The sequence below is a fragment of the Electrona antarctica genome (genome assembly GCF_951216825.1).
Source record: "Electrona antarctica genome assembly, chromosome: 5".
NCBI classification, from domain to species: Eukaryota; Metazoa; Chordata; class Actinopteri; order Myctophiformes; family Myctophidae; genus Electrona; species Electrona antarctica.
Genome location: NC_136810.1, coordinates 23,056,186 through 23,078,085, shown reverse-complemented (window position 1 = coordinate 23,078,085; position 21,900 = coordinate 23,056,186). Strand labels below are relative to the sequence as shown.

The window sequence follows — 21,900 nt, the reverse complement described above, 5'->3', positions numbered from 1 at the left end:
ACGCTGTTGTGAGCTTGTACCATTTTGCATCGTACTACATGCATCTTCGAATTTATGTGAGCTTGTACTATTTTCACTACTTCTTAATAAGTAGTGAAAATAGTACAAGCTCACATAAATTCAAAGATGCATGTTTAAGAAGTTATTAAACATGCATCTTCGAATTTATGGAATTTCTTAGATTTTTAGGAATTGTTTATGATTTTTAAATGAAGATTTTTTTTATTTTGGGGGAGGGAATTGTAAATCTTTTGAAATAATTAAAAACAATAAAAGGGATATTAAATTGGGACCCATAAAAATGTAACGGCGACCCACAAATGGATCCCGACCCACTGTTAGGGAAACTAGTAGAGATCCGTGTGACAGCGGAACAGGGAAAGGCGGGTGAGGTAATGATTTGGGACGAGGCCATGAAGTTCATGCAGGGTGTCTGAGGGTGTCAGCTGTAAAACCCATGAGGAGCTAAAATCAGGAGCCCAACTCGGCATGACGTCCCTTCATCAAGGGATAATCCCCTGGCACAAAAAGACGAGCCTATCTCCAATCTGAAGAAAATCTCTATTCCCCAGGTTCAGATGACTAATGGCACGCTGACACGCCCTTCACTCACATCTGCTCACACTTCCCTGGCCTGAAGCCTACAGTATGTGGACTTTAGACAGGAGGTACCAGGTACAAACTGCATCTGAGCTCAAAAGTGCCACACCCAATTTATGACCAATATGTTTACAAGAGTATCATGGCTGGTATAACAACTAACAAATATAGGCTATACACGCGCGCACGTATACACACATACAAATATAAATGGTATAACAACTATACTACAGTTATTATAGTAAGTAGTAATACCGTAGTATGATATTTAGACCACATTGTGTGCCTTTTTAGAGCACAATTTTAATGCGAAAGGGGTTTTGACCATGTAAACCTTAAGAATTCAACCTCCAGGCTCCAATTATCTCGACTCTAACCATGAATAATTATGATAATGTATGGGTTATTACAGAAGCTTACTGTTTAGCGTGGCTTCTTGATTGGGCCTTGCTCTTTTGTGCTCCCAATGTGTGTCTGTCTATTCAGTTGACTCAGATACCTGATGAAGGTCACTTGACTGAAACGCTGTTTCTGCAATAAATATTTCTGTAAGACAGATAGACATTCCTGTTCTTATTAGAGAAGCTACATTAAAAAAATGCACTTGGACAAAAATATTGCAGTGTTTTGTCAGCAAGCTATGGGAGGGGATTGCTTCTTGTGGATTATGGTCAGACCTCCTGAAATGGAAATGACAGAAGTCAGTAATCTGGTAGGAAGTAAACAAAAGGAGACTGGGGATGGGTTCAAATGCATGTGACCTCGAAAATAAATTGCTGGCAGCACTCTCTGAAATGCAGTGCTTTATATGAAAATGTAATGGACAGCATGAACTCTGGTCGGCTAGCAAATATGTAAAAACATAACAGTTAGGGTCTCAGACAGTGATAAGTCAATAGACATCATCATGAACTTGATCGTGACTTGACTGCTTATTACCAAGAGAGAAGAAAAGACCCTCCTAGAGTGAGATGCCTGACATGGTTATCTCTTATCGCCTCTGTTCCTGTCGTATTAGAGAGTTTGAGCTTGCATTAAACCCTTTGGGACCATTGTAGGATTGTGAAACTCTGGCATGTGACCCGAATGGGAAATGCCTGTTCTCCGTGTCCTGACAAGAGAGCAGGTACGATGAAGAAGTGCAGAATGCTTGTCTTTTTCACCCTTGCAGGGGCGCAGAAGAAAACATTTATCACCACTCTCCTCTGCACAGATAAGGTGTCTCTATTTATTCATAGTGTGGGAGATAAACCCTGAATGAAGCATTGTGGGGGCAAGGAAGGGGGGGGGGGAGAGAGAGAGAGAGAGAGAGAGAGAGACCATGGGGAATGAGTGAGTGAAGCAGATAACTGCTTGGCTTTCAACTGCTTGCGTCTGTCCCTGCGAGCAGATGGCTTCCATTGGAAGCCCAGCCAAGAGTCCGCCGGCTGACCCTCACTCTAACCCTGTACCCAGCAGCCACCACCACCACTACCCCACCCCAGCCGCCAGCCATCCGCCCTGCATGCCCACACGTGCCCCCACCCCCCAGCCTCCCGCACTAATCCATTTCCACTACGAGAACGTTTGTATAATGTTATTTAATGGGGATAATCCCCAGGAGACCGGGAGCATCACCATGTCCTGCAGGGCTGCATGTAGGAGGACGGGAGATGTCAAGGCCACGAATAAAAGGGCGATTTAGAGGGACAACAAGGCAGTACAGTTATCTCCTGAGTGCTGCGCCAGGGACAGAGAGACACAGACTGACTGACAGTAAGGCTCAGGAGACTCAACCCGGGACATGAATGGAGTTTCTGTTTCCTTGTTCCCCACAAAGGAGATGAAAAAGACACACACAGTGACACACTCAGTGACACACACACACACACACACACACACACACACGAGAGAAGCAGTGTTCACTACTACTTCGTTCAGATGTTATGTAAAAAGCCTCTATTGGAGGTTAGGAAAGCAGAACATGACCATGCCTCTTTCATTGTGAGTTGAATGAAGAACTGCTACTACTATGCATGCTTGTTGTGTTGTGAAGGGACTTTTCCCCCACACATAGTACAGTAGCCTACACAGCTGTTTAGAAACAGGCTTTCTCACACCGGAAATTACTACAAAGATGAATTGAGCTTACGGTGTTCTTGTTAATTGAATGATGTGTTACAGTATGTGTATGAATGGATACCACCTTCAAATAGCTGCCTGTAAGACTCTTAGTCACAAGTGTTTTATTATTTTTGTTCTGAGACAGTGTCTGCGCCTAATGATTGTCACATACATCTGGAATTATAGCTACCCTATCCTACGTGATTAGGACAAGGTAGTTTCATTTTTCGCACAAGCTCTCTATTGTTTAAATGCTCCGAGAGGAGACAGACATAGCCTAATACGTATCACAATTTACAAAGCAATGCTCGTGCCATCATGCCATGAGTGTTTTATAATCACTTGGAAATTGGAATGGTATGCCTATAGACTGGGAATGGTATGCGTATATATGTTCTTCTATCTCAAATTGAATAAGGTCTGCGGGCGGTTGCACATTAAGCACGGACAAAAATGAAACTTTCATGATTTACATGTGTTTTTAGAATACATGCTGCTGCTGTCGCGAAACAGATGTCAAATCAGATGTCAGTGTCTCCTCTCCTCCCTCCCTAAGGGGAGAGAGAGAGAGAGATCACTCCCCGGCGGGTCCCGGGTCCGTAACGTAACTCACCTTGGAGGAAAGAGGTGAACAGTAGTTGTACAGACGCGAACGCTCCCAGCTTCCGAGTCGTCCCGTTATGAAATAGAGCATGAGTCCATAAACAAGTTCACATGTTACGCTCCTCGCGTCCTCGGATGGTCGGGCAGGGAAGGCACTAATTCCGTGGAAAGCAAGCGGCTCTCTGGTGGTGAAGCGAGCGGAGACAGTCAGACACACACATACATACGGGGAGCAACTCAACAAAAGAGTGTCGGAAATCTCGGACTTTGTTTCTCCAATCTCCTCCGGAGTCCTCCACGCCCAGGTAGCGAGTCACATGACGGTTCCAGGTATGTGTGTGTGTGTGTGTGTGTGTGTGTGTGTGTGTGTGTGTGTGTGTGTGTGTGTGTGTGCGTGCGTGGTGTGTGCGTGTGTGTGTGCGTGTGTGTGTGTGTGTGTGTGTGTGTGTGCGCGCGTGTGTGCGTGCGCGCGCGTGTGTGTGTGTGTGTCTTCCAACGCCGTGCGTGCAGCGACACACCTGTACGATCAACGCATTCGCCTCCCGATAGACATTTGAAGCAGCCTGGAAAAGAGGAAGGAATGGCAATGCGCGCTGGAGGCGCAACGGCGGCGCGACGGAGAACAGAATGGAATGGAAATGATTCTCCTCCCACCGGCTCACTACTCCAGTGGGTGGACGACCGCCCACCCAACGGCCGTGTGGTCGCTGGCGCTGGCGGTGACAACAAACATGAAGGAAAAAATGAGAACGGGAGCAAGTTGTGTCCCTCTGGCCAGTATCCACCCAGTGCCCACCAGGCCACCATGGCACCACCACCACCGCACACTGTATAGACACAGTGGTTCCCAAAGTGGGGTCCGGGGAGTTGAGGGAGTTCCTGGGGGTCCCTGCAACTAAATGATAGTTAGGAACCAAATGGACCCTTTCCACCGGTTGGGAACCGGTTCAGTTCAGAACCAGTTTTTAGTTCATGAGCCAGACCTCCAAAATTGGAACGTTAATTATGAATTGAGTGGGCAAAACCATACCTATATTAAATTGATTATAGATTTATAGGATCAATATTTTATAAGTAAATTAATATATGATAACCCTTCCACAGTAGTAGCTTTTCCATATATATTTTTTTGCACATCCTAATGCCTAATTTGCATATTATCATTTTAAGATTTGTAAAAGAATAAATCATTGTCTTTGTGTAAGTAATCAACTGGGGAAGTTTCACATGGTCAATTCAATTTAATATAGGTATGGTTTTGCACACTCAATTCATAATTAACGTTCCAATTTTGGACTAAGAACCAAAAAGAACTGAACCGGTTCCCAGCCGGTGGAAAAGGGGCCTGAGAGTGTACTCAGTCTCAGAGTTAAATTAACAATTTTACAATATAAATTGGGATCCCAGAGATAGAAATGCCATTAAATGGGGGTCTGTAGACCAATGCATGTCAAACCTGGGGGTCCTTGAAATTAAACAGGTTGAGAATCACTGCTAGAACCATAAAATCTTCTCTTATGGGAGTCCTTGGCATATCTTTTCAAATGGGGGTCCGCGGGCTGATAAATGTCAATTTAGGGGTCCTTGACATGAAAAAGTGGGAACCACTGGTATAGAAGATGGTTCCATGGCTCATACTTCAGACATCTTCCATCTTTCCTTGATAGGCTTGTACGTGTGTCGTGTCATAAATCTATTCTAAAGTGTATTGTTGTAGCTACTGATTTGCAATACTTTTTGCAAACCGTTTCTTAAAATGTACATACATTTACATTATTTTAAAGCTGCAATCCACTAACTTCTATGGGAAGCTAACTTAATTAGGCCTAGATCCCCGCGTGAAAGACCTCTAAGGTTAGGCTATGTCCAAGATGGAATCCCTTTTCTTTTCCATGGGAGATTTTATTAGCTTCATAATATTATGTAGTAGGCTAAGTACAGTGTTGTAAAAAGTAGCCTACTCACTTGTTTTACTTAAGTAAAAGTATCATTGTCAATACTGCAAACTGTTACAAGTAGAATTCCTGAATTCAAAATTTAGTAAAAGTACAAAAGTATCAGTATCAAAGTGTACTTAAAGGGGAATACCACTCATTTTCAACATTTTACTATATGTCATTAATATACCTTAGAGCTGTTGTGTGGAAATAATAAAAAGTCCCCCCATTCTGTGTTTCCTAGAACTGGAGGCCTTGAGGACCTCCCTAGGGAGACGCCAGAGAGGCATCCTAACCAATGCCCGAACCACTCTTTACCAGACGAAGAAGCAGCGACTCTACTCCGAGTCTCTCTCGCGTGACCCTATCTCTAAGGGAGATGCCAGCCACCCGTCGGAGAAAACTCATTTCGGCATCTTGTAATCGCATTTCGCAGCCTTATTCTTTCGGTCATGACCCACACTTCGTGACCATAGGTGAGAGTATGAACGAAGATTGCTCCGATTCTCCAGCTGATCTCCTTCTCCGTCCTCCCCTCACTCGTGAAGAACCTGAGATAGGCTACTTAATTAAAGGGCCACTTCACCCCTTTTGCAACCATTTCTTATTTAAATGATGTTTGGGAGACAAGAAACACTTTCCTGGGGTTTTTATGAGGGTAATTTGTGTTTTTAGATAATTTAGTATTTCAAAGTGTCTGTGATGTCATGGACACTGCCTGGTCTCACTGCTGGATTACTACAATGACGATGTTCTCCTGCAATGCTTTGCTGCACTCACCCCACCTTGTGGAGAGGGAGAGGGCTGTCTTACTGAGACAACATGATTGGATGGCCCTCAACAAGGTCCCCCTACCCCCGCCCATACTACCGCAGCACCTCCCACAGAACCTCCCGAAGGACCCTCATATGCCTTCTCCAAATCCACAAAACACATGTAGATCAGAATGCATACATACTCCCAGGCCTTCTCCAGGATCCCTGCAAGAGTATAGATCTGGTCAGTTGTTCCACGGCCAGAACGGAATCCACATTGCTCCTCCTGAATCTGAGGTTCGACTATTGGCCGGTAGATGTAGTTTATTTGTAATAACTCTATTAGGCTATAAATAGCCCTATACCTACAATATTTTTTAACGTGACATTTCCACATTCAGCACATATTCACAACAATCCTTGTTCATTGAACTTAGAGTGTGTAGCTACAGCCTTGGGATCTTACTGTACTGTACTCCATTTAAGAGCTGACTTCATTTTTTATGAACTTAAGCTATATAGTCTAGGACTTTTTGACAGTTGTGACTATACACCACAGACCACACCAGACTTATCGTCATCACCCATGTTATTGATAAATTGTTTATCCCTGCCTCAGGGTCTGATCTCACCTAACATCTCAGTTTGGCACACTTATTGTGGCTGGGAGTTGATTTATGGCCATGCAAATGAGGCTGTCTTGTTTTGGGAGACGTGTAATTTGCCTTGTAGACCCTCGGGGGCCATTCGGGGACCATGTGGGCGTGTGTGACGAGTCAGTCAGTGCCTTAAAGTGCTGACATAGGCACAAGTTGGCACAACACGACACAAGCTGAGAGATTCACAGTGCAAGATGGGAAGAGATGGCCTTCACAGGTCCTCTCATTGACTGATGAGATCAAGGAGAAACTGGGGCAAGCCAGACAACTGTCAGCCAAACAGACACCCTGAGATGGAGAGGGGGGGTGTAGAGAGAGAGAGAGAGAGAGAGAGACTCTCTCTCTGAGAGGAGAGGAGAGGAGAGGAGAGGAGAGGAGAGGAGAGGAGAGGAGAGGAGAGGAGAGGAGAGGAGAGGAGAGGAGAGGAGAGGAAGCAGCTGACTAGACTAGAGTAAGGTTGTTTTCGGTGCCTGTGTTCAACGTGTCTAAACGTGTTTGTCTAGTAGCCTAATGGGGTCTCTGAATCTCTCATCCCCCTCAATAGCAGGGGGTGTTGCCAATGCCAACCGAGCTAAGATGTCTCAGTTCACTGTAATGGAAAATAATTCCAATTTGAGCTAGCCTATTAGATTCAGATTAACCTTGAAACAAGATTACAGCCATGCATTTGCATTGTATACAACCAGTTGTATACAATGCAAATGGCTGTAATATAAAGTAAATATAAAATATTATGGTAGTTGTGTCACAACTAATATTTTGACATTCATAAAGGTTAGGCTAATTATGTGATGTCTCCATCTTCTTCAATGATCAAACAAGCCTCATGTCACCACCAGGCAAGTTTCCACCAGAGGCTATGTTTAGAGTTGGGAATCTGTTTGATATGTGGATAGTGTGACCTCTACTGGTGGCAGGTGGGAGTGTTGTACTGTCAGTTGGATGTTTTATCACAAATTGAAATAAATGAGGAGAGGGCCTAGGCTGAGGCTCTCCTCTATGCATGTTGTTGACGATATTGATTCTATGAGTTTGTTTTTAGCCATCACACTTAGAGAAACAGTTTCTTGTGAGTAAGAAGGATAGCATGTGTTTGTGGAACGGCCATTTAACCCATTTAGACCTGAGGACGATTCATTAAAAATGGCTTCTAAATCCTGAAAAACCTATGTTTCTATGTCAGCGGTGCTCAACCTTTTTCTTATAACATAATGCTTAAAACACCAAAATCCATCTTAAATGGGTTAACGAATAATTATCAGCTAGTCTGGAAGGAACTACCACTTCAATGCTTTATTTGTAAAAGCATTAGCCATTATGTCACGGCATAATACACCTGAATTCTATTTTATCTGACAGCTTGATTCATCAAGGGATCCTTGCTTCATTATTTATTTGGTTTCATTATTTATTTGGCTGCACTGCATGAATAACATGATACAATATCTTAACCAAGAGTAGCCTATAAGGGTTTGTCATGTACCTTGCACTTTTTAACTTGTTGGTCGATGATGAGGATTTATGGATAAGACGAGTAGCCTACACAATAATTATTCACATGAGTTTCAGCTGCAAGGCCTTTAGACTTACATCTGACCATTCATCTTTCTTTCAGTGAATATATCAACCAAGACCATTGTACATATTAAAGGTAACTCAAATTGGTTGGTATTTAGATGATTGCTCATTTATTATCTGATTTATTCGGGAACTAAAATGTTAACATTCTGTTATGCCGAAACAAGTTGAAATGTTAAATGGTATTTATCAATTAATGTATGGGAGGCTTAAATGATTCACAGATGAAGCAATCTTAATCGTCTGCCAATTGGCAGTTAACATTAACAGTAACATTTTGGTAGATGGTTTTATGCAAAGCACAGTATCAAGGCTGCATAAATTATTTAGCATGGGTGGTCACAGTGAGAATCAATACTAGCAGACTTAATTGGCACACTGTTGGTGTTCTACCCAGTACCCAGTGAACAAAAAGAATAAATAATTACTACTTATAATACATTTAGTTTATGTGCACTTTAAGTGTTACCACTTTACTTTGTTGCGTGATGATTGACAAATAGCAGATCTACAAGCTGAAATACATTCTGATGTGACATGTTGCAGGCTAATAGATTGGCCATTGTTGAAAACCTTTGGTAGGGGGGGGGAAAGGAAAAATGTCACCTGTAATAACACGCCAGAAATAGTGAAGCCAAGGTGAAAGTGGTCAAAATGGAATTAACATAAAGTCCTGCACATATTGCCGGAGCACTCCCTCTCAAAGTATAACTATGCATTTGCATTGTAGCCTGTCTTTGGTATGCCACCGTATCGTCACAAACTGTAAGACAACTATTGCTCTTTTTTGTCATCAGGTGAAGGTTGCCAGATATAGTGCTGGGATTGAAAGCTGAAGACATGGGGATAACAGATGGAGACAGTTGAGACACAGGAAGCTGTCATGGTAGTGAGTGAGCAAGGCATGAAGAATGCCTCGCCAGGGAGGCAGAAGGAGGTTATTTAAAGTACGAGGAGCAGTTTGATTTGAATGGCTCGCCTGACCCAGCTAAGCACCGCTTCCGACTGTCAATGTGACTTATTACAGTGAGAGGGGGGTTGCATGTGTGAGCTGGTGAATTATATACTGCGTGCAGAGCACAGCTTCCTCATGGAGGCGTGTGTGACAGAGACATGAGGTTGCAAGAGAAATGGAGAGATAGGCTGACTTTACCCTGGGAATAATCACAAACTAGGAATAACAGAGCAGCAGCAGTGTGTGAATGTGTGTGTATGTATGTATGTATGTATGTATGTAATGTATGTACAGTATGTATGTATGTGCGTGCGTGCGTGCGTGCGTGCGTGCCTGTGTGTGTGAGAGAGAGAGCCTTTGCATGTTTGAGGGTATGTATGAATATATGAGTGTAGTCATATTACATTCAAAATGGAGAGCAAAATGGAGATGCTTGGATGGATGAAACCAAAAGACACAGTGACTGACATTTGTGTCCCGTTTATCAGATGTCCCTTTGCGGTGGCTGAGCTGTCACTTTAGCCAAGAAAAATGTCATTGCACCTTTCACCCTGCTCCCAGCTGAATCTAATCACAGTTTGCTCAGCTCACTCAGTCTGAATCTTCCGGGTGGCCCAATGTAGGAGACGACAGGGGAGCTCTCAGCATCAATAAATGTCTATAAAACCAACTTGATAGAATGCACTGCAGCTCCCACTGCAGACAGGTGAATACATTCAGTTATACTCGTTCTTTTACTAATTATTACACTATACAAGCACAAATTAACCACTTTAACACCGGGGGTGTTCCAGGGATCTAGTCTACTCTGGACCCCTCATCACACTGTTAGTTTAATAGGTTTGTTTTCGCCAAATGTTCACATAATGTTTGCCTATTATGACAAGCCCAGAATAGGGATGCTGCTAGGGTTCAAGTTGTTAAATACACATCATCCCATTCCTCCCAAATCCTTGGTTGGTGATTCAAAGAATCCTTCAGAATATGCTCTGTGAATTAGTGATTAGAGGCAAGGCTGTGTGTGGTGTGTGTGGTCTAAGCTGTGTATCTGCCCACTTGGCACATCCGAAACCTGTGAGCTCTGTTGGCAAGCATTTCCTCCCAACCAAAATTCATACTGTACTTGACCCACCAGGAGCTTCTCCACAGGGAGTAAGCTGATCCATAGACTGGATGCCGACCCATGGATGATATTTATCCCCCCTCCCCAACCCAACCACTTTCAACCTGGCATCCTTAGTTTGGGCATATCATTATAAGCAAACTATATATTTTTCGGCCAATGTATGCTTGGCACTGTCATGCGACAAAATATGAAATGGGGCTTAAGTGGTAAAGCAAAGCCATGTGATTGATGGTTCAGTGGCCAAAATGACTCTCAGCATGTTGAAGACCATGGCCACCCACCGGCCCCCTTTTGAATAGCATGGTACTTTGTAGAGCCGCCCAGCAGCCTGTGCTGAATCGCTGCCACAGCGAAGCCATCTGCCACATTACTATTTTCATCTCTTTGCCTCACACCAGGGGAGAGATTCGCAGCCTAGGGGGACTTCTACCGCTCCCACAGAATCAGACCATTCCATCCAAAATGCAGACCCCTTTACAATTGAATCATCTTTGTTCAACAGGTCAGGTCTATAAGCCTTGCAGGAATGAACTACTGAAACAAACCTCATTTATGGAATGCCCCATGTGATTACAGAACCCCACAAATCTCTTAACTGGATGGTGCTGATGAGACAAGGGGGACATTTTCTAATATGAAAAATGTAGCCAGTGTACCCCAAGGGAATTAGAGGAGATTATTACCGCTACTGTCAAAATGACCAACCCAGACGTGTCCTCAAAAACTGGTTAAGGGTATGTGACAAAAGAATCATCTTGAGAATTGAACTTGGTTTGCATATTATAATTCTCTGCATTGTGAAACTTGTACGTTGCCAGGTTAGGATGAAACAGAGGCTGGCAGGATTCATTTGAGATTATATGCCGCAAACATGGGAGTAATCCCCTTATCTACATACTTACCTCTCCCTGACATTGATCCCAGCCTACCTTTCTGAGCCTCATTGGCCTGACATTCTAGCGGGGACAAATCCCTGTAATGTGTCAGTGCAGGCAGCGTTAACACCTGACAAGACACTGCTTATCTGCTGAGAGCCAAAAGAACCAGTGTTTGCTCCTGAACCTTCAGAGAAAAAGAAACAACCGTCTTCAAATAATTACAAAGCAAAAAAAAGGTATTAACAAAACACAGCAGCAACTGCGCTACATGGCATAACATTTTGATGCCATAAAACTATAAGCCTACTTTTAAGTGAGACAAAAAGATTTAAAATATCCACATAGACAGTGTAATCAAGGTTGGTGCTATGCACCATGAACATGTATTATCAGTTTAATTTTGTATTATTATTTTTTTAATTTGCCAGACTCAGGTATTACTGTAATATACCAATTTTTAAGGTGAAAGAAGCACTGGTTTCTTTATTTAGTAACGAACGCTCCTCTCAACCGGCGGCGGCCGGTCAATAAGTCTCAATCATAACATTACGTTACATATCATTGGGTGTCTCTAAAGATTTCTGTTACCTGCTACCTGTTTCCTGGTCATGTGACCTGAGTAACCAATACATGACAGCAGCGTGTGTGGCATGCAGCCAATCAGTACTAGGTCCCCAGTATGACTCATGTATGACTAGGTCTTCTACATTTCATGAGCTGTTGTTAGTCAGGTTTCACCTGACAAAAATTAACACTCATCTTTTACTTTCTCTAATAACAACCTAAAACATGAACATTGGTTGAAAAAAAACGAAAGTTGTCCTTTAACCACAAGTAAACAAGCAAATTACATTGAACACATTGCAAATGGTGTGTTGCAAACTGTTTCTCTTCCTTTTACAGAACCATCTGTGAGCATATAACTAACCAGAAGGCTCGATCTCCCCAAAACATTCTCCCCAGCAGTTATTCTTATTACAAGTATTCTTGTATTTGTTTTACTGAGGATAAGGTTAGAAATATAGTTTTGCTGAGGTTAAGGTTAGGATTAAGGTTAGGTTCAAGCACCGTTTTAGGCATAGGCCAAGGTCGCCGGATATCCGGGCGAGCTTGCTTTGGGGTGAGCATTACTCAAGTAGGCTACTGTAGGCTACTTAAGTACAAATTTGAGGTAGGCCTATATTACTTTTACTTTACTGGAGTATTTCTAATCTCTGTACTCTCTACTTTTTACTCCACTACATAGCCTACCATTATATGAGGGTGGATTCTGCCAATGCATTTCAGTGAGAATGGAGCGGTTTGATGCCATTTGCGGAATTCTGCAAAAGATTTAAAATAAAATAAAAATAAATAAACAACCTTTTCCCACTGAAAAGCATTGGCAGAATCTGCTCTCATATGCAGAATAAAAGTGTGGTGTGACCGTGCCCATAGTAGTTATTTTGTAGATTTGAATTATTATTACAAAACATTCATTCAGCCCTATTTAAACTTTGGCGGCAAATAAGTTTAGGGACAAGGGTTAAGGGTGGCATAAGATATAGCCCTTGGGCTGTTTGAAAATAGCCGATCTACACGCGTTGTGAGCTTATTGATACTTTTACTTAAAGTAAAGAATGTTGTAGGCCTACATTTTCCACCGGGGGGAGGTGGATAGGCCTACTGTTACTGTAGGCCTATATTGAAAACATGTGATAGCCTATACACCATTAGCAATCACACCATTAGCAAACCCAGAAAAAAAAATACAGACAGTTCTTTTGCGTAGCCATCATCAGGCACCACAACCAATTAAGCCTGTATGTTCTGTTCTGTTGGATTAATGACTCCTGGATCCTGCTTGACTCTTTTGACACATTTGCACACAGATACAGAGATGCCTGTTATGGACACATATAGTTTCACTGTTGACAGACAAGACAACACATTATTACCCATTACCATTATACTGACTGTAGATTTCTGGTCTGGCTGACACAGTGACACTATTCTGTGTAAACTGTGATGGCTGTGGTGGTCTGTATCGCCATCTGCCGGTTAGACGCAGTAACGTCATCACATGTGTGCGGCGAGATGTTACTTGGGACAGGAACACCGGGACGGAATGTGTCGGACGGTCGGTCATAAATTAAGAGTAATCATTATTGACCTTCTATGAATGATGTGTTCCGTCTTGTATCCATACAGTGTTCATACCCGATATCTTTTTCAGACTTTAAAACTCGCGAGGAGGAAACTGCTTTTCAATTTGGGCCATCATAAGATTATTCTTAACCAATGGTTTTCATGTTATTATGTGGCGCAAACATAGTTTATACAATGTAAAGTCCACGGACACGGTTTAAATATTATAAAAGTAATCCAGATTAAAAAAAAAGAAAAAACAGCCTCAGATCACATGGATCACAATCGTTCAATCCCACAATGCATTGCGAAATATTTGATAAAATATTATAAACGTGAAATAATTTAAAAAGAAACACGTCTTGAACAGCGGCAACTATCTATACTATAGCGCTTTTGCTTCTTGGTTCGAATCGAAATAAAAACATTTTTAAATAAAAGTGTATTTACACCACGAATGTGACGTTCATGGAGCAGACACAGATCAGTCCCAGAGCCGTAGTTCCGGTAGCTTTGCGCAGTGGCAGTATCGTAGCCGATGAGGTTTATCCGAGGCGCGATTATTGCTAGTTGAAAACTTTACCCAATACCCCGCCCGGGACTGCTTGAAATATAGTCGTCCTTGGCAATTTTTGACGGTCTCTACGGAGACTGATCACGATGTTAAAGAAAATATTGAGTCAGACTCCATTACGGTCTACTCTAGGTGTCTTCAATTTACTGGGAAACATAGGCATAGGCCTATGTTAGTAGTCGGCAGTCTGGCTCCTACAACTCCAGGTGCCTGTCAGGGTGGGGTGTCCCCAGTTAGAGTATCAGTCTGAAAAGTTTGAGAACCTCACTGTTTACTGATATTTCATTATACATCTTCTATTATTCCTAATAATAACCTAGTTTGCCGGTTCTGTTACTTTGACAGCTTTATTCACCTTTACACGTTCTACATCTCGTCACCAAAAATAGCCAGTTCATAATATGGATGCTCGGGTTCAAAATGACAAAATAATTACATGGAGACAGATCAGGTAATATTGATTGATTGAAACCTTTATTTCAGGGGAATCCAATTGAGACCAGGGTCTCTTTTTCAATGGCGCCCTGTATACAAACAAGAACATTTACAGCAATGATTTTACATACATGACATGGATGATGGACACACAGTACAACAAATATAATACACAAGCACATACCCACAGAAACAAAATCTTATAACCAAATATTACAAAAAGCAGGTGTACACGAAGGACAACAATAGACAGCGACTAAGTCTTGAAAGTCTCACACCAATAAAATAAATAAATAATAATGTATATATATATATTAAAAAAAAAAAAAAAAAAACATCTATCTATAATGCACACAACACGGTAGTGTCCATGCATGGAGCAATGTCCCTGCAGGGACAGCAGAGGTCACTGTTAACCAGGATATGGTTAAATTATATAGGGCGGATGAAGCAAAAGGAGCATGGACTTTGTTATGATTATGAATTAATAAAAAAGCATAGTATATAATAAACAGTATATAGTAAACAAGTGTAATGCTTTATCATGGTGTCGTCCAAAGTAACAGTTTTTGTATATTCTGCAAACTGTGAAATAAAAATGTAAATCAATCAATCAATCAATCAATCAAATTTAATGCAACTTGTGCGTGCGTGCGTGGCGCGTGTATGTCAGTGCCAGTGCCGAGCCATCCTTGTTGTAAACCTTCCTGGAGTGGAGTGGGACACATACCTCCTCGCCGAGGCTGATGAATGATGTCACAGTGTCAGTGTATTCATCCAGTTGTTTCCAGCCTCATGTAGGAAAAAAAATCCTACATGAAAATCACACCCGTGTGAACTGAGTGGTGCAACTCCGTGTGGGGGTTCCCGGGGGGTCTCCGGAACTTCCAGACCCACAGGAATGCGCGAGGCGGCCCGTGTCCGGAACGGTCGAGAAATGACAGAGTTACAGTGTGGGGGTCCCCGGGGGGTCCCTGGAACATCCAGACCCCCATGAACGCGCCGAGGGGGCCGGGCCGGTTCTTACGAGCCACCCCGCGTCCGAAACGGTTGAGAAATGACAGAGTTACCATGTGGGGGTCCCCAGAGGGTCCCTCTACCGTACTGTACTGTACTGTACTGTCACTGTACTGTATACTGTCACACCCAAAATCATCATATATGCAGCTATATATGTGTGCGTGCGTGCGTGCGTGCGTGCGTGCGGCTGCGCAACAGTGACACTTGGTGGTGAAAACCAACCAAACGCTATTTTTGTGCTCGGACGGACCCAGCCACGGATGGCCCCAGGGACACACATTGCAATGGAGTGGCTGCACCACTCAAAAATCACAACTGGTTATAACCAAATAGCCAACCAGACTTCTCTGATGCCCACTCCTGTATCCATCATATTTTTGCCATCACGTGGGGATGATGGATACCTGATTGCAGTGCGATCTGATTGTGATAGACCGCAGGCGAGGGGGAATGTAATGATAATCAGTAGAGCATTTTTTTTATCAGCGAGATGGTTTCAAGGCTTTCTTTTTTATCATACAAGGTAGTTACTGTGAATGATGTGATACTCATACTGTAATGTATTCTGAATCTCGCTCCATCTAAATCTGTGATGGCAGTTTCTAGCCTTTTAAAAATCAGAACTTTTAAAAGTCATTGCACTTCACTGTTCTTAATGGCTCAACTGCACTTCAATCACAGGGCAGACATTTGGCAGCCAAAAGATGGTCAGAACTCGGGATGGTTGCTACTTTAATGTAAAGTGGTTTGATGCGTATGTCCCTTTTTTTAATCCCGACACTGAAACTTAAGTCACCATCGTAAACCAATTATACCCTGGCATTGGTACATATCTTCATCACGTCATGGGACATACGCAGAAAACATACCTGCATGGTCTGCTAATGGTTGAAACAAGTGGGGCTTCATAAGAGCTGATACTGTAGGTCTTGGAACAGGGCACATATTTATTTTAACTAAGATAATCTTTTAGCCTACATAATTATGTTCAGTTGGCTCTCCCGTCCACTATACATTTCGACTGATCTGTCTGATTGCTAGATTTCCAAGGCAGATGTTGCCTACTGCATGTCTGATTCAATTGAGCTACTATGACTCAGATTTTCCATATATACAAATGTCATGGTGCTCAGATAATCACAACACCACCAGCGTTTCAAGCCACTAAAACCATACTTGACACCAGGCATTCCAACATGTTTTTATTTTTTAAAACAGGTAATTCTCCATTTGTCTGAATCTATTAAGCTCCAGCTGTATTCTAGTTGGCATTCCAACATTTTGAATTAAAACTGGTAATTCTCCAGTCGTCAGAATCTATCAAGCTCCAGCTTAATTCTAGTTGACATTTGGAGGCTTGCCATAAATAAACAAATAAATTGCACAGCATTACTGACTAGTTCCTAGGTAACCATGTGACACAGTGTCGACAATCACTATGGAAACCGGAAAATCCTCTCAGTTCTTTCAGGAAATGTGTGAGAATATTCCCCTTAGTGTGAATTGGTTTCACTTTACAAGCCATGCATGGTTTGACGGCTGGTCCTCCTGGATGATGCTACTGTTCACTCAAAACATTTTCTGTCACATTAGAGTTGAGCTCTTTTCTGTAAAGGATTTTAACCATTTGTGCCCCGTTATATAGTGCAGGGTATATGATTTATGTAATGCAGTGTAACAACTGGCAAAGCTGGAGCATTACTGCTATAATGCTACGGACCTCACAACATCATACCCCTCACTCAGGTGACCCAGCCGGGGGTGAGTAAGTCCCGACTTACGTCCCAGTAGCTACCCTTGATCAGTCCCATTAGGGAAAGACCAGGGCCACACAATCCCATGCTCCGGAACTCACTCTGCCGGAACTGGGAGTGAGAGGAACTGGCGCGTGGACGGACTAGGCTCTGTGGGTTGACTCCTGTCCGGGCCCCTCCTACATCTCACCAGGTCCATTCCTGCTCTCACCAGGTCCAGGTCTCCCAGCACCAGGCACGTCATTCAGGAGTGGTGGATTCTCGAACCGCAATGGTTCTGCATAGTGATGCTGCAGGCTCCGCCTCCTAAAGGCCTCACCGTGGGTTTGTTGGGCTTCCTCCTCACGGAAGACACAGGCTGGGGCGCCAACCCAAACTGCTCCCGGGTGCCGTCTACATTCCGGCTGTCACCCGTCTCTCCGGTGGTCACCAGACTATTCCTGGTTGTCACGTAGTCACTATAAATAGAACAACTAAAACAAAAATACATCGCATGGATGCACCTGGGACGTATCATCAGTGATGTATCCTAAGGTCATCAGAGTTTCGGGTCTCGCAACATCATACCCCTCACTCCGGTGACCCGCCTGGGGGTGATCAAGTCCTGACTTACATCTGTACTGTACATACTGTACTGGAAAAAAAACACAAAAGCCTCTAATTACTTGCGCAAGCACTAAAGCAGAGCGTACAAGTACTGCGATCGGCTGGTGGGTATGTATGTATGTCGGTGTTGTCCACCGGCCAATGGGTATGTATGCATGTTGGCCACCGGCCAAACCCATTGGCCGGTGGACAACACCGACATACAAGTATTACATACTTTAGTTACGTCATCAAGAACAGCGATCGGCTGGGTATGTATGTCAGTATATTCCACCGGACAATGAGGGACCACTGTTCTTGATGATGTAACTAAAGTATGTTTCAAAATTGGTATAAGGTCAATAGCGCATTTTCATTGATATCAAGCGAGAGAAAAATATTCTTTCTTTTTTGAGTTGGACTCCAAGGCCACCATACTCCTTGCTCTTCGCACATCCGCGGTCCCGTTCACTTCCCTGTTTACCGCTGCAGAAAGAATCCCTCGTATCTCCTAATCTAGGGAGCTATCCGTGTTTTTGATCAGATGGATATACTAAGCTCTTAATTTCTGACTTCTGACCTGCCTCTTGTTTTTATCGTAACGAGAGCAAGGTAAGCATTAAGCAAGCAAAAATATGTCTGCAGTTTTCTTCCGGAACGGAAGGGGGGGGGGGCTTTACAGAGTAAAAGCGGCCATATCTTCCCGGCACCCCAAGCTTCTATTTTGAAAGAAATCCCGGCTCTGATTGTGTTTTAATGTTCGGGCCTATTGAGAATGTAAATATTGATGTCATCAGGGATCTCCATGGGCTTAATTGTGACAGCACGTCGCATTTACTATGACATCAGGGATCTCCATCACTGATGATGTCACGTCACGAGACCTGGGCACCATGGGCTTTCCCATGTATGGGGATTTTGAGTGATACACTGACGGACAGGAAATGCACGATTCCATAGTCAACTGTGACCTTTGGTCGCAACAAATTGCTCAATACCAACAACCGGTCAGCAAGTGAATTCATGAATGTATGTAGACAATATTTTAGGCCAATAACAAAAAACTATATACCAAATGTCCCACTCCACACCTAAAGCTGAAGCTAAAATGTGTCATATATAATGTCATATTGTGTTATTGCTGTTTTTACTGCTGCAGAGACAAATAAAGTTCTACTTCACTTGACTTTTTCAAAAGACTCAAGTATAAATTATCCTTAAGTCACAGCGTCTTTACATGAATCTACTGTACAGAATGTTCCGCCAGAGAGAGTATAAGCGGATCTGAAGGATTTTGCTCATTATTTTTGTCAGATAACAAGGAATATTGAGATCACACGCACAGGCCTGCAACCTCAAAATATGTCCACTTCTTCATCACGGCCAAATTTTATTTATTCCTCTTAATCACCACATAGCAGACATTTAATTGACCCCAATTAACTGTCTGCTGTGACACCTCAATGCCCGATCCTATGATTGTATTTCAACTTCAGCTGGCATCGCCCGGTGTCACTGTTTCATAAATATAGAGTCGGAACCCATGATTGGGTCGCGAGTAAATATTGTCTTCCATTAAAAACATCAAGCCTACTGTATATTATTTCAAAAGATTTAAAAAAAAAAAAAACACACCTGTGTGAACTGAGTGGTGCAAGGTCTTATATAGCCTGATCAGCTGTGGTCTGACGTAATGTCAGTGACCATAGTAACCATGCTAATTTTTTTGGGTCCCACGTACAGGTACACACACGTACAGGTACACACATACATAGACACAAACATAGATACAGACAAAGCTGGTTGTTGGAGTGGTTTGCACCACTCAAAAAAAGTTACGGTCGCTACTAGAGGTATATGAACAACTTTTTCAAGCAGCTGTCAAAACCCCAAAAGAAACAGTGATTGTCAGGGACAAGGAAACCCCAGCCACTGCCAGTCTATTAGAAACAGGCCCTTTGCAGCCCCAGTAGCCTGTGGCTTTTAGAAATGGCTTTTAAAAGGTATTGGTCTAACCCATTTCCTCAGGGTCCAGGTGCTTTTAATTACATGTATTTTATGAGATTATTGCCCGCACATAGACCAACCTTTGGAGATGCATTCACTTCCAACAACATAAGTTACAGCACAGTGGCCGGTATACCTGGACCTAACCTTTCAGTGAATATGAATATATATACACTTTAACGCAAGTAGCTGCTGTGCTGGGGTTGAGCACTTTATGCACCTCTGGTGAACTTCTATGTTATCTTTGATTGTTTCTATTCAACATGTTTGTGTGATTCGTGGGTCAATAAGCCACTTTTTGCTGACAAAACACAAACTTGAAAATGCTGCTTTGTAGACAGAAGATAAGCCTTTATTTCCTGCGGCCCCCGATCCTTCAAAAGCATCCTGACCTTCTTACAGTAAATAGCTTGTACATTGAAGGCAAAGAGTTCTGCCACACACCGACCCTGCAGAGAAATGGTACTCTTAAAATCCTATTAGAAATGACCAAGCCTCTTGTCATGGTCCTTAATGAAAGGAAATGAGTCCAATTTCCCTGTCTGAATGGGGCACTTATTTGATAATGAGAGAGAGGGAGATCATTTCAGACCAGTTCAATATTTTATTGTTTTACTATAATTTGCATGAAGTACTGTAATGCTGCGCTGTAAAGCAGTATATAATATATACTTGAACGACCACATTTGTTATGTATTTATAGTTTTAAGCTGACAGACAGCCTCCTAGAGAGCCACACCATAATAAGACTATTTTCAATATCTTGATATTACAATTTTTCATATAAGCTATATAATTTCACATAATGCCATATATTGCCCAACCCCAAACAATACAGTATTGTTCAATATGTCATGGAGAGCGCCTATGCATTGATACTGTGCAGGTTGCTCCCATAAAGCACAAGTAGAGCCTTGAGAGGAGTGATTCATCACCATCTCCCAGTGAGTGGGGTCAAATCAAATTTAGAAGATAAAATCGTATATGCTTCCCTATCAGCAACTAAATGGGATTTCCTCAGTGAGACCGTGAAAGAAAAGTGCACTCTGACAAAGGTTGCACTGAAAATAAAAGCATTTGAAACGGGCCTGCAGCTACATTCTTTCAGTCATAGGAAATTACTGTGAAATTACTCCTGGTTATTAGCATGGGAATAACTTATTGGGATATTATTATAAATGATTGAGAAATCTGAGCAAGATCCTTGCTGCTCGCTCTTTCTCTTGTTATTGGCAAGTCCCTTGGTCAATTTGTGTCAGAATCTCAGAAACATCATGCTGTTTGACAATATAATATATAGTACACTTACACTTTTTTCCTCTTGCACCTATACTGTAATAAACAAAATCAAACACATTTCAGACATCATGTCCTTTAAATAGGACAGTGAAATTGGGCATTTGATGCCAATAACTTTTACTTTTACTCAAGTACATTTTGAATGACAGACCTTTACTTGTAAGTTGTAACAGAGACATTGGAACGATACAGGGAAGAATCCAATAGGAACTGAAATTGGAATGATACAGAGAAGATTCCAATAGGAAGTTAGGAACCCTATGCTGGCTGATCTTCTCTGTCCCGCTGTCTCACTTGTTTCACTTTGGGAGACACCGATTGGATGGCCCGTTCACTTGCTCTGCACCAATCAAGCAGGTGCAATTTCCCAATTTCACAGACCCATGTGCTCGTTGCCATGCTATCCATGTGTAGCAGTGGCTCACAACCTCAACTTGATGGCCTAAAAGTCTAATATCTCCCCTGAGTCATAGGGAATTCCCTTTGATTTAGCGGTACAGATGTTGGCTTTCCATGCAGGAGACCTGGGTTCGAATCCCGGGTGTTACACATGCTTTTAACAGTGAAATAGCCAATATTGTAGAAAACAGCTGTCTGTAATGTTATGTCTGACATTAGTCGAACAATGCTTTGAGTGGCAGACACCCCTTGGATCAGCTCTATCAGTAAGTACATCTTATTGACAAGCAGAGAGAGAGAGAGAGAGAGAGTCGATGTAGGAAGCAAGAACAATGAATCAGGCAGCAGCTGTATCTATGCAGTTTTATATAGGATTTGCGCTCTATCCTTCCAGCTGAACCCCAGACAATGGACGTTATTTCCCAAGGTGCAGGGTGATCAAGGTATTTTTCTGGCTCTCACACTCAGCCACCAAGCACACACAGGACAGGGTTATAACCCCAGGC

At 42.6% G+C, this 21,900-nt stretch overlaps 2 protein-coding genes across 2 annotated transcripts in view; both read right to left on the bottom strand.

The window, feature by feature from the left end:
- plxnb2b (plexin b2b) overlaps nucleotides 1-3,556 on the bottom strand; it is a 238,568-nt gene extending 235,012 nt beyond the window's left edge. Inside the window, exon 1 of the mRNA XM_079501799.1 lies at nucleotides 3,317-3,556. The gene's annotated coding sequence lies outside the window, so the exon portion shown is untranslated. The remainder of the gene's footprint in view (nucleotides 1-3,316) is intronic.
- Nucleotides 1-21,900, bottom strand: part of parvb (parvin, beta) — a 398,639-nt gene that overhangs the window by 175,093 nt on the left and 201,646 nt on the right. The gene's annotated exons all lie outside the window — the stretch shown is intronic.